Consider the following 27,006-nt stretch of genomic DNA (forward strand, 5'->3'; position numbering starts at 1 on the left):
TCAAATCGCGACAAGCTGACCGTCACTGAGAGCCCACTAATTTCTGCAAGCGGCCAACGTCGACGACTTCCTGGGGAACAGCACCGACCCCTGTTCCCTGATTAGCTCGTCATCACATAGTAGGCTGGTTTGAAGGTTGCACGTCGGAGGCAGAGTCCGGCGGGATGCTGCGAACAGCCAGACCATTCTGATTGGCCTAGAGAAGGACATCGAATTCCCTCGTCGAGTGACCTACGGAAAACGATCGCTTAAACGCGGACATCTTGGGTACAGTGGGTGGAGTGTCCTCAGACACGTAAAGTGCTCCGACATGGAGTGTCGGAGCACTTGCGCAAGTTGTGAGTTGTAAATATGTAGAATAACCCGCCGCGGGCTTAGCAGCTATGGGGTTGCGCTGCTAAGGACGAGGTCATGGGATCAAATCCCGGCCGCGACGGCCGCATTTCGATGGGGGCGGACTGCAAAAACGACTTTTTCCCGTGCGTTGGGGGCACGCTAAGGATCCCCCGGTGGTAAAAATTTATCCGGAGTCCTCCACTACGGCGTGCCTCATAATCAAATCGTGGTTACGCCACGTAAAACCTCAGATTTCAATTCAAATACGTAGAGCAAACTCATTTCTCGTTTCCTTCAGCCTCCCGCGACGTCAGCGCCCCCCCGTGCCGTCATCCGTCTCTCGGCGCTAGAGACGGACGACGGCACGGGTCCGCTTGTCCAGCTTAGTGCGACGCCCCGGTACGGTGCAGGCCAGCTACCACATTTTAGACACTCCGACGGCGTAGGCAAGCAGCCGACCATCTGTGCGACACTCGACTCCAAACCACTAACCCAGAACTCGGGTCCTAACAGCGCATACCCAGCGACACAGCTTGCATAATCGGCAAGACAGCAGCGGTTAGCAACCAGCACCAGCCAAGTGAGCGACATACTCCGCGACATACAAGTCAGGTGGTGCATGTCGGGCAATCACTGACGCAGTGTGTTACGCCCGGACTTATCGCTTGGCACGCGCCGATGTGACGAGGGCAAACACGGGTCGCTCACCGCTTTCGTGCATGTGTCGCAGGGCTCAGTGCGTATGCGTGCAAGTAAATACTTGTGGCGTCCACGTGCAGGCATCGCATTGTTCCCCCGGCGGTGAAAACGTACGCATCGCTGTAGTATGCGGTTTGTCGGAGCGGAAACGCATGGGCGATCGCGAACCGCTCTGCCTCGCGAATTCCGTGCATCTTCGTCAAGGACGGCACCCACCCAATCGGTGCACTTCCACAGCAGTTTCACTGTGGACACTGCTTTCGTTACTCACTGCTGCAGGTACGCGTTGCACTTAGGCGCACGAGTTTTGCGGTTTCTGAGCGCCAATTCTCCATCGCCCTTTGTAACGGTGAACCATTCTTCTACGAGCGCCGCCACTTTTTAATGAGCGGGCGAACTTTTGTTGGGCCGATGTCGGTGGTAATGCGGTCTGAAATTATGTGCCACAGGAGGGCTATATGCCACCGGGTTTTAGTTTCCTTTTAATCTTATACTTTGCCATTAGAAACATTCTGTATTTCTCATGATAAGTATAAACACTGCCATGCCTACAATCGTGGCGCTCCTATAGTACCTGCACAGCCGGTCGCTACAAAACTACTGGCGTATTATTCACACAACAATTCTCCACAAACTATGGATGCTTCGCATTACGTAGACGACACTATATGCACAGTTGAGGCGGCCAAGTTTATGTCTGTTCAAGCAATATCACTACGGAGAGATATTGCCACGCCACGCATTTTTCATCCTGCCACGTAATTACTACTACTATCTCACTTCATCATCATCATCATCATCAGCCTATATTTGTGTCCACTGCAGGACGAAGGCCTCTCCCTGCGATCTCCAATTACCCCTGTCTTGCGCTAGCGTATTCCAACTTGCGCCTGCGAATTTCCTAACCTCATCATCCCACCTGACTTTCTGCCGTCCTCGACTGCGCTTCCCTTCTCTTGGTATCCATTCTGTAACCCTAATGGTCCACCGGTTATCCATCCTACGCATTACATGGCCTGCCCAGCTCCATTTCTTCCGCTTAATGTCAACTAGAATATCGTCTACCCCCGTTTGTTCTCTGATCCACACCGCTCTCTTCCTGTCTCTTAACGTTACTCCTAAGATTTTTCGTTCCATCGCTCTTTGTGCGGTCCTTAGCTTGTTCTCGAGCTTCTTTGTTAACCTCCAAGTTTCTGCCCCATATGTTAGCACCGGTAGAATGCAATGATTGTACACCTTTCTTTTCAACGACAGTGGTAAGCTCCCAGTCAGGATTTGGCAATGCCTGCCGTATGCACTCCAACCCAATTTTATTCTTCTGTAAATTTCTTTCTCATGATCAGGGTCCCCTGTGAGTAATTGACCTAGATAAACATATTCCTTTACAGACTCTAGAGGCTGACTGTCGATCCTGAATTCTTGTTCCCTTGCCAGGCTATTGAACATTATCTTTGTCTTCTGCATATTCATCTTCAACCCAATTCTTGCACTTTCTCGATGAAGGTCCTCAATCATTTGTTGTAATTCCTGTATCTCACTTAGCTGTGGAAAATTCGCTGGTGCGATAAGTTTCATTTATTTATTTATTTAGCTATCTATATACTTATTATGCATACATTTAATTAACCATTTGTTCATTTCCAATACCCCAAAGGCCGCTAATAAAAGGTGGGCTTATGGCCAGTGAATTATTTCACATAACGTCTTGAAACTAGTTTAGTTGGAGAGGCCCACTGTTACAGGAAGCAAGTTATTCCAGTCCCTCGATGTCTTGGCAATAAGTGACGATAGGTGAGGAGATTTTCGGGCGGGGGGAGGATATAGGCTACGTATTGAGGGCCGACATGCTGCAGGTTGACGTACGATGACCTGTTGAATTGACAGAAAAACCAAGATGGGAGCAGTGAAACTTGTGAAAGAACTAAATTCTACCTATTTCACGGTGGGATTAAAGGGTAAGTACGTTGACATTAGATTTGAGCTCAGCTAAACTATAGTTCCTCCCATTATCATCCCCCATTGTGACCCTTTTTCTACCCCTCTTCCCCTTCCCTTAGGTAGAGTAGCAGGCCAGATGCTCCCTATTCCGGCCGACCTCTCTACATTTTCAAATCAAACTACTACTTCTTTTCTTCAGCTATACTAAAGTTATGGCCCGGTTTCGAGCATATTCCGGCAAAATTAGAAAGGATGATGTGATAAAGGTCGCTAGTGACTGCCCGCGACCGGCGGTAGCTAGGCTACCGCGTGACGTGTCCGCCTTATCAAGTTACGCGGTTGTCGGTCGGCAGGCATTACCGTGTTCCGTGTCACCGACTAAAAGCTGGCTGCGTGTAGTTGACAGAGCTTTATCTCAGACCGATATTCGTCTCTAATTTATGCGCTTGGCGTCGAGCAGCTGCATTTGTTTCCTTTGCGGGACGCGAGAATTCGCCTGAAATAAAACCAGGGCCGGTATTTTGTAGCGATGCCTTTAATGTCATAATGCCTTTTCGCGCTTATCGCGCTTTGTCAGTGGTCAGAGCGACGGTCCGCTCGCGTTATCAACGTTGATATCGTGAGCGGACCGTCGCTCTGACCACTGACAAAGCGCGATAAGCGCGAAAAGGCATTATTACTTTAAAGGCATCGCTACAAAATACCGGCCCAGGGCCGCGATTTTGTAGCGATGCCTTATGACTTATTCTATACTAGTCTTATCATCCACCGCTCACGGCCGGCTGATCCCGTTGATAACGCGAGCGGACCGTCGCTCTGACCACTGACAAAGCGCGATAAGCGCGAAAAGGCATGATTACCTGAAAGACATCGCTCCAAGATACCGGCCCAGGGTGGTGATTTGGGCGAGTTAGTGTTCATAGTAGAATTGTTTTAGCGCTGACAGACAAGGACGCGAGATGGGTCACCTAACACACCAAGCGCTTTTTCGAAAATTTTTTTTTGTTTTACATTTTGAGAAAACAGGCCATGGGGTGCACACGTTCAGTGCACAATTCTAATTTTTTGGTTATCAATTTCCATTTTTGAGTGAGAGATAGCGAAAGCTCGCTGGCGCAATCACTACCGAAGTGTCTGATCGCTATGGCTTCGACAATTTCTCTGGTGAACTTCTCGCTCGGGCTTACAATTGAGCACGCGTTTAAAGTTGGTTTGCAAAGGCAACCCCTGTAATTTATGGCCACATGGCAGTCGTTCTTTTTTTTAACGTTGTAGTTGTGTCCTTTTAGACATTCATTGGGGCACTGGCTCGTTTGACTGACATACCTCGCATAAATAACAAATCAAGGGTCACTTTTTCCGCTTGAATCATCCTATGTCTTTGTGCGCACGTCAGGCGTATACGCGAAAATATACGGCGTAACAAAGCGACTCACTGTATCCACGTTATTGCTGCTATACCAGATGTACACGTCCGCCTTTGAAATGTTGCTAAAATATTCACTGCTTTATTTTATCTGGTACAATACGTTGCTTGGTTGAATTGAATTGAATTATGAGGTTTTACGTGTCAAAACCACGATCTGATTACGAGGCACGCCGTAGTGGGAGACTCCGGACATTTGGACCACCTGGGGTTCTTTAACGTGCACCTAAATCTAAGTACACGGGTGTTTTCGCATTTCGCGCCCATCGAAATGCGGCCGCCGTGGCCGGGATTCGATCCCGCGACCTCGTGCTCAGCAGCCCAACACCATAGCCACTGAGCAACCACGGCGGCTCTTGCTTGGTTGGTAGTATTTGTTGTAATAACCAAGGGGAAATTACTCTGCTACAAAAGTGAACATATTGGTCCATTGCTGTTGTCGGCCAAGAAGGTTTCCGAACACAGTCAAGCTTCTTCCGTTTCTATTCTCATCTGCTTCCGTCACTTTCGAACTCATGGATAAAGTAAGGCATTATTAAATAGGCGAAGTTCCCATGTGTTCTCATATACATTCTCTCGTGTGTCCGTTGTACGCCCAACGGTTGTACCGTCCCTTAACTTTGGTTTCTTTTATAAGGAAAGTGGAACAAATTAATAAATAGAGGATTCCCCAAATTTCAAATTTAGACCTTTCGACTTACCGGGTGTGCCTGAACTGCCAAAATTACCGTATTACCGAAGACATCAACGTCAACAGTGCCAACAAACTTTTCCTCGGGCCGCAACAGTCAACAAGTGCCGTGTATACTTACGTGCTGACATGACATACTTACAGATGGCTGACATACCTCGCGAGCACGATACCTCAAAAAAGAAAAAGAAGAAGAAGCCAGCTTATGCGTGTTTGATCACACCAACAACTGCAGTGCATAGATGTTTGCAAAAGCTCCAAGGACGAGCGTAATCTTGTACAGATTTACGTGCCACTTTCGATGAAACAACGGCAGCCTTTCTTTTCCTTTGTTCTTCTTTCCGCGCTCGCCATTATTGTTTGAAGGAAGCCTCGAACTGCAAGTTTTCAAGTTAACCCCTACGACTCCCATGCGACTATACTCAAAAGACTTACGGTTATGGTGACAAGCTCGAAAAAACGTTTGACGCATTCCTAGGAAACTTCTGTCACACACGCAGGTCACACCGCCATCCTCTTAAGGAATATGCCAAATCATCAGCGTGCAGCGAAGGCCGCACCCATGTCAACAACCCTACCGTTTTGCGTCCTAACCCTAATCCCTTTTCCCGCCATTTTTCGTGCTCCTTGTCTTAGTGTCGTACACTGCTGGCGCAACCCCGGCGAGTACGGAAACTAGCATCCTTCATCACCCTTTCGGATAATCTTTAAGCGCCCATAAATGTTAGTGAGAGTAAATCACCGATCGCATCTGTGCACTAAAGGAAAGCGACCAGCACGGGGGTCGTGCCAAATACTGTAGGGCTCTGAACGCGCGGAACCGAAACGCGTACCGTTTCCGGTGTGTTCACTATTCTCTCAGTCGAGTCTATCCTTTTGCGTGTAGCCGCTCGGCGTTAGCCTCCAGCTTGCACAACGCTGCACCGATTTGTTTATTTAGCCTGCAGCGAGCACTCGGTGCGCACGCTTCGACTGTCACCGGCGCGATTGTTGCGCACTTTCACCTTGAAAACGAGCGCGCCGCGCTGCCGAACGCCGTTTTGTGATTCAGATCGATCCTCAGGGACGCGCGCCCTTTATGGCATCTCTCGCTGCGCGCAAAGCCTCGTATGTCGCGAGGGGGAAAGGGCGAGGGAAAGGGAGCGCTCTACCGGCCGACCTCTCCGTGCTTCCTCTTCGTCAATACCTGCGTCCTCCTCCTCTTATACCTTGCCTGTCGTACCACGTGGCTGTCGCTGCGGGCGATGCGAACGAACCGAGGCCGGCCGCCTCGAAAGCAGAGCGCATAAATCGGGGAAAGTGGAGTATAATCGTTCGGCGTATCGCGGGTTGTGCGGAGGTGACGCTTCAGATAAGGATCTGTGCCGGTCAGCGTTCGTTACTGCGGTGGAATTAAGCATGGCGGGCCATATGTTCTAAATCCTGAGATTGCGTGTCCATTCCCGTGGACGATTCTCCTTTTTCAATGTGTCACTGGAAGAGATAATCGAAAAAACAACGAAAAAAAAAACTCTCAGCCCTTCCACTGGGGTGGAGATGGAAGTACAGCGAACTATGGTGGGAGTTATGTATTTCCAATTATGACTATTCAGATGTGATTGTGTAATTGGTTATTTGAACTATTAAAGAATTAGAAATATGTATGATCCGGTGGTTTACATTTATTTAGTGACTACAGGAACCACGGCATTATGGTCGCTACGGTACACCGCCATAGGGTGTACGGCAAAGGTTGGCACGTTCTTCATAAACACGTCACCAACGCCGCGCGCGTTCGGTGCGAACGCGGGCAAAACGCCGCCGTCGTTGACAACAGTTCTGCGCGTTGTTTGTGTGACCGCACACAACCGCTGTCAAAACACTGGTGTGAGCAAGGGAGCCCGCAGCAGCGAGCCTGTCATGCGGTCTATCGCTTCAACGGAAACTGAGCATCGAAAGCACAGCGCATACTAAGGCAGCAGCCATGTTGCAGATCGCTTTCAAGATACGGTGCGCGCGACCGCCCGGCGCCGCGCAAAGTACAAATTGCTCGCAGAGCAGAAACCGCAACCCCTCCCTCCGGCGCTGCCTTCCCGCTGTCCTGATTTCGCGAGGGAGATTCAGTCGCCAGTTCCCCTTGCGCCCCGTCGCAAGATACGCATTTGGTACCGCAGCTAAACGGCGCCTCCCCAACTCCCTCCCTGTCTCCCGTCCCCCCACGGCCTTTTGCGCGACGGAAGATGTCGCGTTGGCTCTCGGCCGAGCGTTCGCTCCCCGTGAAAGAGCGCGAAAGACGCGCGCTTTCACTCGCACATACAGCATACGTCCAATGAGAGTGTTTTTCTACATCCGGACGCGACTATCAAAGAGTGAGCCCTTAACTGCTTCGCTGTAAAAACAAATCAGCTTGAAAGTGAAGCATGGGACATCATATATTAATATTTTACTCGCGCTCCTTGTTGCTACCAGTTTATTTTTTCGTATTAATATAGATATACTACTTTGTGACCATTTATTTATTTATTGCCGATACTCTGAAGGCACACAGGGTATAACAGAGAGGAATGGTATGGCATGATACGGCTGTGACACACTTTCTTAATACTGTCGGTGGGAGTTATGATGAAGGCAGGGAGGTGGTTCCATTCTGTACTGGTGTGCGGGATGAAGGGGTTGAGCTGCGCCAAGTCGGCACTCCAACCTTGGACTGATGGTCAACGTGTAACGAAATACAAGATAGACGAAGTAGAAGTTGTTTCTTAAGATCAAGATTAGTGTAATAATTTTTAATAAGGACACATAGACGGTAACTCTTGCACCGGAAAGCAAGGTCAGGTAAAACGAGGGTTGATTTCATGAACCAGACGCTAACATGACAAGAATAATTGGACAAAATGAATCGGGTCGCGCGGTTCTGAATGGACTGAAGAATGTTCGTGAGGGAAGCATGCCAAGGGTCCCATACGGAATATGCATATTCGAGCTTAGGTCATATTAGGGCTTTGAATCGAATCCCGGCCCCGGCGGCTGCATTTTGGTGGAGGCGAAATGCAAAAACGCCCGTGTGCTTGCGTTGTAGTGCACGTTAAAGAACCCCAGGTGGTCAAAATTAATCCGGAGCCCTCCACTACGGCGTGCCTCATAATCAGAACTGGTTTTGGCACGTAAAACCAGAGAAAGAAGATATTAGGGATTTGTATAAGGACAACTTTACCGGGACAGCTGCAGATTAGAAATTCCGTCCTAAGAACCCCAGCATGCGATTAGCGTTGTTAGATATGAACTCCACTTGTAAATTACATCAAAGGCTGTCTGTTATGTGAACACCAATGTATTTATATGAAGTGACGCTTATACGTGCCGAAGTATTGAAAGCATGCACCACTGGGTTAGGATCACTTGAGTTGACACGAGATACGCATGCATTCTCACTTAGTTACGTTGAGCTTCATTAGCCAATCGGAGCACCAAGAAGAAAAGTTATCCAGATCAATTTGAAGCATTGCATTATCAGAAGAGTTAGTGATAGTTTGATAAACAACAAAGTCGTCAGCGAGCAGTTTGACAGTACATTGAATTTTAGTAGGGAGGTGGTTAACATAGATTAGAAACACCAGTGGCCCCCAGAACAGAGCCTCGTGGTACGGCGGAAGCCAACAGAGTAAGTCTGGAACTACAGCCATATCGCAAGTTCATATCGTGAACGACCGGAAAGAAAACATTTAATCCAGTTGGTGATGTTGGGATCGACCGTAAGCTTCCTTATTTTATATAAAAGTACTTGATGTTAGACAGAATCAAAAGGCCTGAGCAACATCTAGGAAATAGCAGTCTATCCCGTGGCCGGGGTCCAACTCGCGACCTCGAATTTAAGAGGTCTCGAAGCTCCTCTGTTGACTAGAGCGACGCGTGGTGGGGGTGCTCCGCGTTAGTCCTGGCAGCTACTAGGGCTTTTTTTTTTTAATTTGTGACTAAATCAAAGCAGAGAGAAGGTATGGCTCACTGCCACCGTCGGATCACTGCCACCGCGATCACGAGTCAAATGCGCGACCTCGTGCTCAAAGACAGTCAATGCCACGGGCACCCCACGGCGCGCAGACAATACCAATTGGCTCGCCGATTGATTCTCGAAAAAACTCATTCACATACAAAGCAAGGACTTTTTAATTGCAAAGTTTTTCATTCCATGTACTCCTACGGGTAACAGTCCATAACTTATAGCGCTCTAGTTGTATACGCGACGCCATGTCATTGCTATACAGCTTATACAGGCTGTGTTCTTTTTTTTTTAGCTGCACCAAATTTTTTAAAATTGCCTGTGGCAGATAACGCAATTCTAACCCTTGATCTAAGGTTACTCGATGAGGCCGCCATTCTACGAGAAAGCAAGATGATGAATTGAATAGTTAACATAATTACGGGAATAACTTTTCAATTAATTACTTCACGGCACAAATTTCAATCTACGAATTGTAGCTCGTGAGTATGCAAGGCGCGTCGACTTAAAACAAATTTTCAGGATTAAGCCAGTTTAGAGATATAGTCGCGTAACTATATATATGGCAAAAAATCTATTCATTTTTATCTAATGCAAGCACACAGTTTCTGTCTGACAAACCTCACTGGGAGTGCGTCTGCGTCGTCGTCGACCTCGGCTTCCGCAGAAGCGACAAACCCACTACACGGCTAACTGTTATGCTCGTGGCAATAATAATTTTCATAGACGAAATGCACTGGCGTTCCAGTTACTTTCGTGCTTCAGTGCATAAAACAGCGTTTTCTCAAAAGGGTAAGTGGAACAACAGTGCATTTTAGCGCAAGTTTGACGGCGCATATCTTGAAAGCCGTGCTATCCTCAGACTTAAATTATGGGGTTTTACGTGCCAAAACCACGATCTGATTATGAGGCACGCCGTAGTGTGGGACTCCGGAAATTTGGACCACCTGGGGTTCTTTAACGTGCACCTAAATCGCGTTTCGCCCGCATCGAAATGCGGCCGCCGTGGCCGGGATTCGATCCCGCGACCTCGGGCTCAGCAGCTCAACACCATATCCACTGAGCAACCACGGAGGGTGCCTCAGACTTCGTTCTAAGTCGACATGCCTTGCGTACTCACTAGCCACAATTCGTGGATCGAAATGTGCGCCATAAAGTAATTAATTAAAAAGCTAATGAGAGTAATGATATTTACCATTCAATCAAGCATTTTGATTTCTCGTAGAAGTAATGGCCGCCTCATCGAGCTCATCGAGGCTTAAAATTGTGCTATCTGCCACAGGCAATCATTAAAAATTGAGTGCAGCTTTAAAAAAAAACGAAAAAAAAAATCACCCTGTAATACATGTTGCTGCCTTTCGTGCCCTCTTGCTACAGTGGAGTCCAATTGTGCTTTTTGATACATGCGCTGTATCCTCATTAATCTCTGTCCAGCGTCCGCACGCGAGCTGACAGAACATGTTTTCGTCCGCTGCTGCATGCACCTGCAAACTGGTCAACTTTTCAAAAACGAATTAGGTCAGTCTATTTGGGTGGAATCGATATAGCCTCGGCCTATTTTTCGCAAGTAATTATAATTCCAGGTCTAGCATAAGCGAGCTCATGACTCCCGCCTTCCCACTTAAGCTGTTGTCGACACATGTTCCCCTCTCGAATCCTCTTCCAACTTTATCATTCACTCTTTCGATCGCATTTAAACTACTGTTTATTAATATGGGGCACAACAACAAAAAGTAATATTAATAGGCTCTTGCTTTTAGAAAAGAAGGCGATTCGCTGTGCAAGCATTGTCAACTATTTTCGCCCAACAAAAGAACTATTTCAGAGAAACAAGATAGTTAATATCGAGCACTCATACAGCTACCGTCTTTTGCATCGGCTTCATTTTGCAGAAACAAAAACTGCTGAATTTCTGAAGAGCGTATCTAATCCTGTAGAACGTTCCAGTATTCGTTTGACAAGGGAACGCGAAAGGTGGTTGGTACCGTGCCCTAGAACCAATTATCTTTTGCAATCTGTAACTCATAATGTACCAGTGCTACTGAATAAACTTGAAAAACGTTTAAATAAAGATGTTGGGTTTTCACGAGGGCGATTGCGCTAATATGTTTGTATTTGATGAATTTTATTGATACACTGTATCTATCTCGTCTTATATACGAGTATTACTTGCATGTGTTATTAGTGCATCTAGTATGTAGTGCATGTATTTGCATATCTTGTATGTATTTGCTTATAGTGTAGGTATTTATTGTTGTGACTGTTGCTTATAGTATTGGTATAGGGCTTTATTGATGCGTCTTCATGTATTGTCATTTAATGCTATTACTAATGCATTGACACTGCTGCCGATTATTGGCCCCCCTGGCCTCCGTCAAGCTGTATGCTTACAGATTTTTTGCCAGGGAGCCTTCAACACAACTTTGTATGTGTTGTGAATAAATTGAATTGAATAAAAAAAAAACTAGTAATATTGCGTTTTTGTGCATATCTTATACAAACACGGTCTCACTCGCGGAGCAGCTTCGCGAAAGTGGTTTCATGCAATGAACCTTAACATCCGTCTCGTTTATTCGGAATATTTTTCGAGGTAAGAATGAAAGGTAAGGGAGGTATCGGTTTGGAGGTAAGTAAGGTTCAAGCCTTCTTCGTGCAACGTGCAATCTGCGCAACGGATTTTTGCATTTTTTTCCCTTTACTTTCAGTATTATTTTATTTTCTTCTCGTCCTTGTGTTATTCACTACTAGCAATCCTTTATACACAGTTACCTATGCAATTCACAAGATATGGGGCTGTTTCTTGCCGTTCGCCTTGGGTTTTTTGAGGGGTTAGGAACCCGTCCAAGCTGTTTCCAGGCTTTCTATTGCGACAGCAATTATATGTACACTCTAAGCGGATTTCTGCCGTCATTGTCGCCAGTCAAGTTTCGTATAAAGTTCAACGGTGATGAAATCGTCGCCGCGCGCCGTATGCTGCATGTGTAGGGAGCCTACACGCAACGCTGTTGCATGCTGTTGCATGTAGGCTCTACATGCAACGTTGTTGCATGTAGGCTCCCTATGTATGTGCTAGTGAAAGCGCGCGAACGCACGGCGGAGAGCAAACGCGACTTCTTCCGTTGCGTGAAAGGCCGTGGGGGGACGGGAGGGAGGCAGAGGAGGCGACGTTTAGCTGCGGCACCAAATGCGTATTTATATAAAAACGTTGCGATGCGAGATAGGTGGTTAAGACGAGCAACGCGACTTATTCCGTCGCGCGAAAGGCCGTGGGGGGACGGGAGGGAGGCAGACGAGGCGACGTTTAGCTGCGGCACCAAATGCGTATATATATAAAAACGTTGCGATGCGAGAAGGTGGTTAAGACTTCCGACGCTGCTCGACGAGTGTCCCGTTCAGATCTCGTCGAAAACCTCCGAAGCGCTGCCCGAGGCACCGGCAACCGTCACCAACGCCGCGCGCGTTCGTTGCGAACGCGGGCAAAACGCCGACGGCGTCGACAACAGTTCTGCGCGTTGCTGGTGCTGCTGCATGTCCAAGTTTACACAACTCATAAAACTACTATCCTTATTCCGTATAACTCTCTACTAATTTGCTATCGCAATTGATGCTTCGCCTTTCGAGTGAAACTGCGACATTTTTTCCCGACTGCCTTCTTCATATGTATGTAGGGAAACTCAATAAGCAAACAATACGTCGTTCTGTGCCACACCATCTCTGATGAGTCATCGCGGCGACGAGGAACAAGCGCGTCCTCGCAGTTCCTCAGGGAGGCTAATTGACGCCTGCGGAAATGCCTTTCAACCACGCATAATGGCGGTGAGGCAGCCCAGCCAGCGGCCACCACCAATGACTTAAGGTATCTTCAAGCCGACTCGCTTCCGGAATGAAAAGAATCCGACCCGGGTAACGTAACCCCCCGCCCCGCTTTGCTACGCACGAAGAGTCCAACAAACCTGAGTCGATAAGAAGATTTAAGGTCGGACCGGCCCATTGCTTAACGTAAGAGGCGCGATCAGTCGACCCAGTTGGTCTGTTGGGCTGTGGCAGCTATTTGCCGACGACATGCCAACTACATGTGAGCTGTTTCACGACTCTGTGTTACTTGTAAAAATTATGTACATACGTGTATTAAGTTTTCGTCGTCTTCTCCTTCGCATACTATATACGGGACTCCCTTTACCTCCACCGAAATCCCAACGTCAATCTCAGCTCTCGGCTTCGAAGGCCTAAATCTCTTCGTCGGTAGCGGCATTGGGATATCTCCCGCGATATTACAACAGTGAGGCCAGCGGTAGGATGGAGGAATCCAAATCGCCACAGTGGTTGACAGCCCTAGGATTTCGACACAACAGTTTGCAACGGTGGGTAAGCACTCCGAGAATGCGTAGTGTGTTTGCGATGCACACTAATAGTGAAACAAAGCACAGTGCTGAGCTCCTGTTTTTATCTCATAATTGCCGGAATATGGTTTGTTCACACGGCTTGCTCTGGTCTCCCGCTCCCGCTCGGACTCAGAGTTCTAAGCGTGTCTGCTGGCTCCAGCTAGAGGGATCGACGCCCCCAGTAGAAGAGGCCATAAAAGAGTTGCCACGCATTCCGCAAGCGCGGGTGATGGCGCTGATGCTCGCGTGCGAATAGGCCATCCACATGTCAGGTGTAACGTAGGTCAAGTCATTGTACCGTGACAGGGTCGATAAGGCCACAAATATACATAAATAACATTTAGCACGCGACTGTCGACTCGATTATGCGGCGTACAGCTGCACGCAGTGACATATACAGCTATGAGATAAAGTCGTGTCAAAGGGGCAGGCGTGCTTGTAAACAGATTACAACACTCGCCTCCATCGGTCACAGGGGTGATAAGATACGGACGGACCATCGACTGAAAATCCTTGGCTGTCGCGTGCCATTTTCGATAAATTTACCCGATACGTACGGAACCAAAACAGCACCCGGACTGACAGAGCCCCTTGCGTGCAAGGATGGTTTGTAAAGACAGGTGGACCAATCATGGCCATTAACCCATAGTTTCAACACAGCGCGCTAAGAGAACTTGAGTACGCAATCAAGCACAGCAAGGGGGGGGGGGGGGGGGGAGCATTCTGTAAGAGTCCACCTAGTGGACTGTCCACTTCGGCTGTCGCCATTGGCTCCAGCTTCACGAGCGCGAAGGAGACTGGCTGGCACCTTCGCGCTCGTGAAGCTGGAGCCAATGGCGACAGCCGAAGTGGACAGTCCACTAGGTGGACTCTTACAGAATATCCCACAGGTCTGCTGCACGCACAAGCAGACGTAGCGTATGCTTAGAAGAGGTCTGCAAATAACTTTCGAGACCGATTCGAAAACGAATGAGTCAATACCGGATTGAATCGAATCGAACACTTTTCGAATAATGAACGGCCGTTCTCTCCATCGATCCCACATTCCGAAATGTAGCATTATGAGCAAACAAGTAGTTTACTCGCATATATAGTCGGGACTCATTGGTGAACTTGAATGATAGCGGTTTATCTTGAAATTTCTGGCTCGCTGAGTGAAATATAGCGCGCTCTACTATACGTAACCTTTAACGTTTTATTATGTTTATGTAAAATGTATTGCACAGTTGATCATTTGAAGAATTCAAAAACTATTCCCCCCGAATAGTTATTCGTATTTACGGTTACTAACTCTTCTATTCGAAGACCGAATTGAATAGGGCAGTATTCGTTTCGTTATTCGAAAGTTTAAAATATTCGTACAACCCCAGTTCTGAGTGTATACCAGATATAACCTCCTCACACGCGAACACAGATTAGGAACATAATCGCTTTTCGAACCGGTTTTTATTACTGACTTGTATGTTAAAAGCGTTAAAAGCCCACTTCCTGTTTAAGTACTTCGGCTGGATGCTGAAGGCAGCATCTACACGAGCGTAGAGAAAGTAACGCAAGAAACCGGATTTTTTTTTTTTTTTGCCTAAACACAGATGTCAAGGTGTGGCATTGTGCGGTAGGTTGGCATTTCGATGCTGCATCCTTAATTTTCACATCTACTTGGTGTATTCTAAACACACTTCGGGGTTCAACTTTGTCGTCAATGTACGACAGAAAGATCTAGACCAAATTAGTGACCATTCTTGCGGAAGCTGACGGCCGAGGTATCATTAAAACACTTCCATATAGTTCCGCATCCATTTGACTTCATCTCCTGGGCGAATATTTTACGTAATCACTTCCGAGTTAATTTCGAACAGGATTGAAGGCAATGTGCTTCAACTTTCAACTTTCAAGAAGCCGTAGTAGCTGTAAACATGCACGCCTAGCACAAAAGTATCTAGTGAGACTAAATCTTCGCCAAGAAAACTTCTTGTTGCATTTTAACATACCACATTTGAATCCGCAGTAGCAAGTAATCGCTGTTTAAAAAAATTACGGCAGAATTCATCTCCCGACGACGGTCAATGGTAATGCAATTACCACTGGTGCAGTGCAGCGACACACCGTATTTCTGAAGTCCCGTTTATTTGACGTGTGCAGGGGTCATTCTGAGACTGCCATTGTTGCGGCTATGTCAGACATACTTCGGTATCGGTAGTGCTTGCGGCCGCGCTTAAAAAAAAAACTGGACGATCACCCCTTGACGGAGGACGAATGTCTAGGACACTGGTCCAGACGGGTTTCGGCACTCGTGGCCCCAAATTCTCGGCTCAGGTTCTTAAGGACTTGTGAATTGTGCGACCGACTTTGAAAGTTGAGCGCGTTGCATGGCGTTGTCGCGTGCTTTTTTTTTTCTCACTTATTTTTTTCTGTCAACATTTATTCTCTTTAACCCTTTTCCCAGCACAGGACAGCCAGCCGTTACTTACACTGGCTACCCTCTCTGTCTTTCCCTCCCTTTTTTTTTCCTCCTCCTTCGGTATCGCCCCGCTTTGCTATGCATGCACTCGGTTGCCAAGGTCGCCCATGAGTATGGCACCACGGCGACGGTATCACGACGAATGCATGACAATGACTGCATGACGGCGACTGTGCGACGACCATGGTATGACAACGGTGCGACGACAATGGGATGGCGACGAGTGCGGCATGACGAGAGTCGGATGACAAAGCTGGCATGATGACGATGCAAAAGAACCCAATGACATCACGACCACGTACCTAGTGGCCCAAGTTCCTGTCTTTCTTAAGGTTACGCCTAACATTTTTTTTTTCATCCCATCGGTCTTTGCGCGGCCCTTAACTTGGTCTCGAGTTCCTTTGTTAACCACCAAGCTTCCGCCCGATATGTTAGCACCGGTAGAATGGAATGATCGCACACTTTTCTTTTCAACGACACTGGTAAGTTCCCAGTAGCATTTGGCACTGCCTGCCGTACACACACACCAACCAATTTTTATTCTTCTATAAGTTTCCTCCTCATGATCAGGGTCTCATCTGAGTAATTGACCTAGATAAAAGTACTCTGCATAGACTACAGGCTCACAGGCGAAACCATGAATGCTCTGTTCCCTTGCCAGGCAACTGAACATTACCTTTGTCTTCTGCATATTAATCTTCAACCCTACTCTTACAGTTTCTCGATTAAGATACTCAATCGTTTGTTGCAATTCGTCCCCAGTAGTTGCTGAACATGACAATGTCATCGGCAAACCGAAGGTTGAGATATTCACCGTCGATCCTCACTCCTAAACCTTCTCAGTCGAATGGCTTGAATAGTTCTTCTAAGTATGCAGTGAATAGCATTGTAGCTATACTATCTTCTTGCCTGACCACTTTCTTGATAGGTATTTCCTCCCCTTCGCTACTTTTCCGAACTACATACTACATAGTCTTGGTGGGGCATAAGCGAAAGACTTCCGTAGGTGATGAAGTTACAGAACTAGAGTGCGCACGCGCGAAGCGTCACGCACATACGGGTTGGGTTAACCTGCTACCGCAAACGGTATCGTAAGCTGTTTAAACTTTGTTGAACAGGCCATTTGAGAATGGCGTAGGCAAGGAAGCTTGTTCTAGCTGATAAAGTAATGGGTCAGCAGTGAACATGAGCATAGCTTTTCTGCGCGCAAGAATTAGAGACACGTTCTTTCTCTATATTACCTGCGCACTAGCAATGCTTAATGCAATATAAAGGTATACTCAAGATTAAAGCACACCACTAGGATCACCAAAAAAGCGCTTTCTGTTGGGGAAAAGAGAATTCTCGTGCCGCTACTTTGCGGAGTACGTCGGAGATTCTTTTGTCAGTTCCAGTGGCAATTAAACAAAGAATTCATACTAAAAGCAAGGAACACAGCGAAAAGCAAAAATAATCTAAAACGTATCAGCGACCGTATCGCACAGTTTACCCAACTTTAGGAACTATAACTCTTTTTTATTTATTTATTGCTGAGTATAAATAAGGAACAGATGCTCTTAATTGAAAGCGCACCGAATTGTTTTTCGGCACGAATGCAGCCAAATGCAAGAGGAATCGCTAGCCTGCACGGAACTTGTACGCTATTTAATACTTTGTATGCCCGAGCGCTTTCTCCTCGGTCTTCAATGTTGCTGGCACAGGCCTGTAGAGTGAACGGAACTCACTCAACCTTCCTCACCAAGGATACTTTCTAACTTTTTGCTTAGGGATCAGTCGGACCCCGGCTCACCAAAATTCTACTCCCCCAAACTCACCGAGACTCGCACTCCCGGGTCGGTCTGAGAGAGTGAGTCGACTCACGCGTGAGTTTACCAACCAATGCGTATAAACCAATTCGGTATACGAGTGCTGTCCTGCGGGTGAACTATTCGGCAAGACAGCAGCAGCAGCAGCCACGGTCAGCAAAGTCTGGAAGGGTTTGCCTTGAAATCATTTCTTTAAAGAGAGACCTGACAAGACTGACTCCACAACAAGTGGACAGTTATTTACTCTGCAAATGCTTGGACTCGACGAAAATTGCGCAGACCATCATTCTGCGGTCCTGATTTTTTTTTCCTCAGTAGAGCCTACCCCGCTGTAGTGTAAAATTGTGAAATTTTCGCTCGTTTACTGACCGTATGTGCAGACTCAAGAAAGTGTGACCACATCTGCACAAGTCAGTGTCATGCATGGATAAAGAAAGCTGCAGCGAACAACGCGATTGTTTTCATCGGTCGTTTTATAAACTATCTAATGTGCGAGCGATACCTGTCCTTTTAACCCCTGCATTGCCCGCGGACACAGATGCAGGCCAAATAATTATAAAACAACTTGTTAACCTTTGTTTCTGGCCATGATGAGTACGTGTGTACGAAGAAATACAATGAAACGTTATTTGAGTAAAATCTTAATTCTTATACAGTAATGAATTACTTAGTAATTGGCTTGCTGAACTATCCCCAAGTGAAAAATCACTCCAGCGTTATCAAAACGCTGTTATAGAGTATGCGTTAATTATCCCGCGTTTAAATGAGAATTTTCAGGCACCAAACGCAGCGTAGAATACATGACAGGTTGGGCATTGCATTATTAAAACCGTCTAGATGATCAAATAACGACGAATATAATCTGCACAGTTTCACAACCTCTTACACAATCGATAACCCGAAGTAAACGAGTAACGCGCCAATCGAATGCAAGCCGGAAGTGGCAGTCTTTCAGGATTAGGCACTTGAGATGCTAACGATCTATAGTGAAGTTGAGCGAGTCCATGCAATGTAAAAGCTAACCGCCCCCGGTTCAAAACTTCCGAGCTTCAACTGCTTCCTGTGTACGTGAAATGCGCCGGGCTGGAACGACGCTACTAAAAGAGTGAGTCGACATGCGATGATGAGCGGAACATTCGCAGCCGGACAATTGCTTGATCGTGCTGCGCCTTCCTGTTTACGCGTTTCATTTTACTTTTCTTGACGTGTATACACACAAGAGGAGTCACGCTGCTTCGAGTGCGCTTCACGCAGGCGACCAAATCGAATTTAATTAGACGCGCAGTCACTATGAAAAGGCAATGTCTCCACGCTGGGCCGATGAAAAAATGATTGTGACAGCGTATGGCATACTCAAAAAATAGTATAAGTGAAATAAATAAATTTTGTAGACTGGATGCAAGCATGATCGCCAGAAAGTTTAAAGAGCCGTACGCATGCACAAAAGCAAGTAAACAAACAAGCAAAATGGCTAACAGAGAGAGAGGAAAGGCAGGGAGGTTAACTGGAGTTGGTCCAGTTTGCTACCCTATACGCGTGGGGAAGCAGAGTGTGTAAGGGAAAGAGAGAAGACAAGAGTTCAAATTAAGCGCGTACACTGAACGACGTTGGGTGTTTATATACAGTCGGGCACTCAAGTATGTCGTCTAGAGGTATATTGCAGAAGAGATCTAGTGGCATTGCGAGCTGATGAGCTGCGACGCCACGTTCCCCGGACCTTGGTTTCGGTAAAAGGTCCTGCAGGGGTCTTCGTATCAAACGTACGTTCTAATTACTGACTATACCTACAAGACAAAAGGTTCCTGCTTAGCGTTGCTGGGGAAATCACGCAACATGTTTCGCGAGCAGCCGCGCGAAATGTTGTGCCACTCATTGTGGTACAGACAGCCATCAATGAAACGACATTTAGCGACCATAGACGGGGTTGGCGTTGTGTTTCCTTTCACAGTGAGCCCGCTTGGCTACCTGGACTCACTATGTAATGCTTGTTTCTACCGGTAGCCGTCTATCGGGGTACTCTTTTGTCTTGTTTAATAAAGCAGTCACTAGGAGACGTTGGCACTTATAATTGAGTCTGACACGAACTTTCATGTTCGAGAAACAAACTAGATCCCGAATGTTCTGCCGGTCTACCGATGCTCACATAAATAGAAGATACCCGTTGGCATATATCGGGAAGCGCTGTCCTACTCCTGACACTGCTCCTGGAAGCTCTGCTACAACGCTGCGTGCAAAAAAAAAAAAGCAAGGCGTCTTGCAACTAGAGTTAACGGACTCTTCCGAAAGGTTTGGCGATGTCATAAGCCCGCATTAACTGCAGTGCATAAAAGTACTAATGCCAACGTGAGTGCCGAAATTGTCGTTCGCCACAGAACATAGCCAGGGCTAATTTCAGTTGGGCTCGCAATCAACACGTATTAGTTGGAATGACTAAAGTGAGCTTATCTTAACTGCTTCCCAAACGGAGGCGATGATAAAATTATATGCCGTCCACAACTCTCCTTTTCGTTTCATTACTTTTAACGCTGCAACTATATATAGTACTCCTGTTTCTTCGTCGCTACACCGCTTTGCCGCCTTTGTTCAATTCCCAGGTTCTCTTTTGCGACCGCAAATTGTTATGCAGGAGAAAAAAAAAGAAACTAGGCGAAGGAAAGTTATTGAGAAATTGTCGCTACATTATTCTGCATAATTTTTATTCAATATGGCGTGCTCGTAACGGAAAATTGGGACTATGTCATGCGAAGCTTTAAACAGCGCGCAAACGAAGACAACAAACTAACGAGAACTGACACAATGTGTACTTTTCGTCTTCTTTTTGTATGTACCATATTCATGGCCATAACATATAGAAGGAATATAAGGACAATAGAACAAGGTATGCTACTTCACAGTGGGGGTTCAGGAAACAGGCTGAAAGACGTACTGACTTGGCTTCTGTATGAAAGCGAAGCTTTTTTGCTAACAGTCCCGAAATTTCCTGACCGTGGCTCCTGGGTGGTGCTGCTGTCTTGCCGAATAGCGAACAACAACAACAACAACAACAACAACAACCACAACAACAACCACAACAACAACAACAACAACAATAACAATAACCAGTAATTCTAATAATAATAATTTAATTGTGCTCGATGGTGGGATCAAATTTTGGTCCTACAGCACAGCAGTCCGCTGCTCTAATGAATCGGCCCCAATCATTTCTTTTCCCCTCTCGTACGTGGTATTTATTACAATGAATAAAATGGTGTGCAGGAACCATTTACGACATTATTATCACCAGATGGTCATAGCCAACGACAGGACACCATACAAAGAAAGCGTCACACAAAGCAACACCTTCAACCACAGCAAAAAAAAAAAAAAAAACTTGAAAGGAGAATATAAATGATTAAAAAAAAGACAATACTTGCGAAGGTTTAATATCGCTGTTCTTACCGCCGCCCTTTGATCGATCAATATGCATCAGATCTTTAGGACACGGTGTACTTGCAAGAGTGTGAAAATTCGCAGATCCGCCTTCTACAAGAACGTTTCTCTTTTTTTTTTTTCTTTTTGGAAATTGCATACTGAAACCTTGCCAGTTAGAAAATGGCTTCGGAAAAGGAATATTTTTTCATTCCTTCCAGTGACTTCCGCTTTGCAGACTGTAAAGATGCCATTTAATCCCTGGACGTTCTCACTGAAGATTTGCAGAAAGACTGATGTACATTTTCGCCGTATCCCATATCTTGTTGTACCGTGTGACCGCGTGATGAGGCTTACATGGCCTATCAAGAATGTCAGGCGGATTGCTATTGTACACTTCTCGGTCACAATGGCACGTTGTACTTATATCGTAACAAGGCCAACTAGCGCTTTGAGATCGGCGCCGCGCGTGTCACATTGCGGAGCATTTGCGCACTCCAGTATCCTTTACGCCAACAACGCAGGAATGAGATGAGCAAACTTGGAGCATTTGAGTCACCGCTTCGTCACACACACACACACACACACACACACATATATATATATATATATATATATATATATATATATATATATATATATATATATATATATATATATAACGAGAAGAAAGGGAGCCGAGCGCCCACACTTTTTGTTAATCATTATAAGAAGACAACAAACACAGACAACCTAGGGGAAATCACTTGTACTTAATGGAATTCATGAAAGTAATTGAAATTAAAGTTGATGATAAACATCCACTTTTTCATCCACTTTAATTTCTATTAATTTATCATTTTCTTTAATTCAATTCGTAAGTACAAGTGATTTCCACTATGTTGTCCTTGATTTCTGTGTTTGTTGGCTTCTAATGCTGTATATACATATATACTTTGTGTGTCAGGTTTCATTTTGTTGTCTTCGTGTGCGCGCTTTCGGCATGATTTGTATCATGTTGTATCGTATTTTTCGAGCAGCATTCCAAAACTGCGCGAACGCGTCTTGGCGTGAAACGTCTTTCAATTCGCAACAGCAGGGGGTCGCTTGCAAGAAATCTCGTGTAACGAAAATATGTTATACTGCTATCGCTTATATCTTTGCAATCGTCCTACCCACGGGCCTTATTTTGGTGTTGTTGCGTAGACGAAAAAAAAAAAGCCATTGTTCGATCATGTACTACGTGTCGAGTGCACAGATGGCACCGTTCTCTCGCCACGCATGACGCAATTAGAGCTAAATTTAGCCTATTTGTGCCTCTCAGCAGGGAATGGTGGCGCTTAAGAAAGCTCTCTATTCCGTAGTAAGCATGAGGGGGCACCATGCCCGGTGTGCCACCCTCCGGCTATGTCCCTGCAATTGTGGCTACGCTGCAATTGTAGCCGGTGAGCTTGCCAGACGTATCCACTTGAAATGAGTAAAATATAGTGAATAAAAATAACGTGCGTATTTAGTTATATGTCATTTGTGTATCCCCCTATAGTTCCCATATAACCTCTGCAACACGCACAAGACACTGCAGCTAGAGCACTGCACGGGCTCGGGCTTACCCGAAAGCCAGAGCCCGGCCCGGCCCGGCCCGTGGGCCGGGCCGGGTAGCACAGTTTTTTCACGGGCTCGGGCCGGGCTCGGGCACGGCGTGTGCTTTTTGACTCGGGCCCGGCTCGGGTTTTTTGACGCGGGCCCGGGCCGGGCTCGGGCTTTCTGGTGGTGTGCATCTACCGTGCAGCGAGTTATTCTCGGGCGTCTCAACTCTGAAAAACATTATTTTTCGGTCTCGGGCCGGGTTCGGGCCGGTTTCGAGTCGGGCTAGGGCCGGGCTCGAGCCTAAGGTAGAGGGATGGCGGGCCGGGCCGGGCAGGTAACGTAGATTATTTCCGGGCCCGGGCCTGGCCCGGGTCTCGCCATAAAAGTTTTGATCGGGCTCGGGCGGGCTGCCCAACGTAAAAACGGGCCCGGGCCGGGCTCGGGCTGAAAAAATCGGCCCGTGCAGTGCTCTAACTGCAGCTGCGTCCGTAATAAAACCTACTCTTTTTTTTTTTTTGTAAATTTATTTCCCGATATTCTAGTTGCTTCTTTTTTGCAGGTTACCCAAGTGCGACTGTGTTTACGCATGCATTCGGCTTTGATATATATGTGATATATGTCATATTGCACTTATTTATCTATTATAGTCCTTGTGAATGCAATTGACTGCCCGCATAAAGCGCCAACTGCTAAATAGCTGAAATGTTTTACTGCGCGTGTGATCATACTTATTTAATTTAACATGTATATATATATATATATATATATATATATATATATATATATATATATATATTATATATATATATAGTTTTGGAGAAACCAGCGACATATTGTGCTTGTTGTCAACATTTCCAATCCACAATGAACCAATCTCTCAGAGCAGTGCACGAATGAGCACATGTAGCGCTTGTATGTGTCCATATGTCCCACTTTGTTTCGTTTGCACCCTCATAATCCTCACATTTTGCATGAAGTATATCAACTGAATAGACCCGTGCATATATAAAATAAACTTTTGTACAATGAACTTCGCCGGAAATTAAGGCAAGGGTGATTTATTTATTCCGTATGATATCAGAAATGTCGGCCACTATAGCGTCGGCAGCTCTTCCGCAAACTATAAATCTTTGAAACATTTGACGATGATTGCGCGAGGTGAAATAGCTCTGAAACGCGGCATACAGTTCTTGTTTCATTTTTTATCCTGTTTATCGTCCACATGTGTTTCTGGAAGTACTTTATTATGGCATAACGACGCCAACCCTATAAAATAATCTCATATGAGACATACCACATATCCAATAATCTCCTAAGATCACATGAGAACACATGTTTCATATGCGTTCTCATATGATCACACTAGGTTATTGGACATGCGACATAGTGTCATATAAGATTTTGTTATATGAAAATGACAACATTACTCTAAAATATCTCTTGATGACGAAAAAGGAAGAGGCCACCGCTTATCTCAACATTTCATTGGAAACATCGGATCACTGCGCCATAATTTAAGATTCACATTTAACAAAAATCCTTCGCGCGCTCTTTTCATCCTATCCTACAGGGCATTGCGCGCTGATGAAAGGCGATGAGTACACAAGTTTGTTCAGGAGCAACAACAACACACCTCGCAGCAATCACCAATATATAGTGTTCTTGCAGTTTTTGCGGCATCTTCTTTTTGCCTAATCAAATCATGGATCCGTTGGAGCCAGCTATCGGATAAGGTTAGTAGTTAAAACGGAAATTGCATAAGCATTACTAATACGATTGCCAAGGGTACCGGTAAATTCGCTCGTTCCGTAGGAAAACGTTTGCTGTGGTGTTATCTCAGGTCCTGACGCACGCACACACGCAACCAAACACACACACACACACGCAACCAACACACACACACACACACACACACACACACACACATATATACATATATATATATCAGTGCCTGTGCAGCATGTGTAAGCTCATACTCAACCACAAAACACCCACACCTATCACAGCACGAAGCCAACATTTATGTCATTGTTATTACTCAGACATGCACTACAGTTCTGACAAAACCGCGACCTTCGGTGCCGCTGGAGCGTTTCGTGGCGCAGTAAACGATGAACACGTCTGCCCGACAGACGTGAAAGTCGTGAAACATAACTGAGTGATCTCGCAAGCATCTGCGTCCCTCTCGACCATTCACAAAACCCATAGGGTATTCATCCTCAATAGCTAAGTACACTTTCTACACGTGCACTTTTCCACTGGCGCTGACCCAAAACCAAGTACCGGCTTGCAGACGACGCAAGCGGCTGGTTGACACGGCATACCCCAGCTTCCTATCTGCGTGCTAGATACATTTATGCATTCGAAAAAAAAAGCTCAAGTACCTTTGAACCGAGCACATGCTTCAGTTGCATAAAACTTGACAGACGTGTTTTCGCACATGTCTGACGCATGTGTGCTTGCGTATACACGCATTTTATCTGCCACGGTGTCTAATTATAGCCGCACACTGCCACTAGGTGGATCGCGCTCATCTGCGTTACGCCTACGGAGGTGTTCGGCAGAAGACTGCTGCTCTCATATAAATGTACTTACGCGCGCGCGCCCATCGAAATGGGGGCGTTCAACTTCCACTCGCTGCCCGCTAAGCCCGAATGAACGCTTAACAACAGGACGCGATGTCAACGAGAAAAGCAACCTATATTAGTGGCACTGGCCGCAACCAACCGGCAATAGCCGTCGACTACTACGACAACCGCGTAGATTCAAACCTGCACGACGCAGAGTTGAACGGCGCAAAACACACGCGGCTGTTACACCGAGCTAAACGGCGAGATTCGACGCTGTTCCAATTGGTGCAGGTGCGGCACTTAACGCCGGCGAGCACCCGCTTTCAGAACGTCATCAACTGCGTGCTGGTACTTTCCATAAGTGCACTGTTTTCTGCTTGAAAAATGTTATCGCGAATCGCAGTCGTTTTCGTCAGTGTATTTTTTTTTCTGTTGCGTAATCTGGGCTTGCGGTCGAGGTATCCACAACACACATAATGCGAACACTGCTGCGCGTGGATGTTCATTTAACAGCGGGTATACGACGTCAGAGAGATCAGCAAGCAACAGCAACATCAACGACAAGGAAGTACTTTCGCGCGACCTCACCGGACGTGTAACTATCACAAGGATCGTTTAGTACACCTAACTTTCTGCTGTTAGCACATCCGACCTACACTTGTACACCCGGGTACGCGTAAAACAAGTCGTCATATAGTCAATCAACGAAACATCCACTCACGTAACTGCAGCAGGAGCTCACGACCTCGGTCGATGGTAGAGAATGCGGCACCGTGAAGGTCCACGAAGTGTCACTGGTCAATTGTCTTGCAAACAAGACGACACAGGTTCAGTGAAACCGCACAGAAACAACGCCGCAGCGACTCAACCGTCCACACACTTCCCGGAACAACACACTCGGCCACAGACACAAGCCACGGGCACCCAGCCGGGGAATCGACGTTGGAAACGAGCCCAGCAGGACGCATGCACTTCGCGAAACGCAACCGGTGTATCCATATCGTCACCGTTGCGGTGGGGGGAGAGGTGAGAGAAAGCGGAAGGGGAGCGAGAAGAAAGGTGAGATAAACGAGGCCCTCGCGCCGGAACGAGCGATATGGCCCTGCGAGCGATAACGACGTCAGTATATGCTCAATGGTCTGGCGCGCCTTGTGAGTCAGTCACGTCGCGTGTCCATGGCGTTGTCATGACTACAGGCGCAAATACGCAGGAGCGCGCCGAAGCGCATATAATTCGCCCATTGTTCCCCACTGAAACCGTCGATGCATGAGGTTCAGTAATTTCATGCTTCGCGTACCCTTCTTGCTGAATCGTTGTGGAATATCGATACAGATTTCGTATCAACTTCGCTCCACACACGTACTATACTGTGGGAATTACATGAAATTAAATGGAGTGCATAGCGGGATCGTCTTATTTGATGATACGAATTTAAAGGAGAGGTTGGCGTCGTTCAGTAGGCATAAGCTGCTCCTTGTCGCGACGCAAACAAAAAAGATTAAGATCACAAAAACACTGAAACATCCTGGAGACTTCCTTAGAACACGCGCATGTGAAGAGTTCCGCTCGCGATTCAAAGAAGATACAAAAAAGACAAGAACGCGCAACAAGAAGGCGCAGAAGAGCAAACCAAAATGTTCTTGGCGGGCAGATCTAACCCTGCCTGAATTTCTCCGCCCGAGCCCCGCAGTTCAGCGTAGTTTAACAATTAATGGACATTCTACAATAAACACGTCGTTCATCGCATCATC

The 27,006-nt window shown here is 46.5% G+C and overlaps 1 protein-coding gene across 1 annotated transcript in view; it reads right to left on the reverse strand.

The window, feature by feature from the left end:
* Window positions 1-26,241, reverse strand: part of LOC119458268 (sulfotransferase 1B1-like) — a 252,875-nt gene extending 226,634 nt beyond the window's left edge. The window contains exon 1 of the mRNA XM_037720101.2: window positions 25,977-26,241. The gene's annotated coding sequence lies outside the window, so the exon portion shown is untranslated. The remainder of the gene's footprint in view (window positions 1-25,976) is intronic.
* Between the last annotated feature and the right edge of the window lie 765 nt (window positions 26,242-27,006).

The sequence above is a fragment of the Dermacentor silvarum genome, chromosome 7 (genome assembly GCF_013339745.2).
Source record: "Dermacentor silvarum isolate Dsil-2018 chromosome 7, BIME_Dsil_1.4, whole genome shotgun sequence".
NCBI lineage: Eukaryota > Metazoa > Arthropoda > Arachnida > Ixodida > Ixodidae > Dermacentor > Dermacentor silvarum.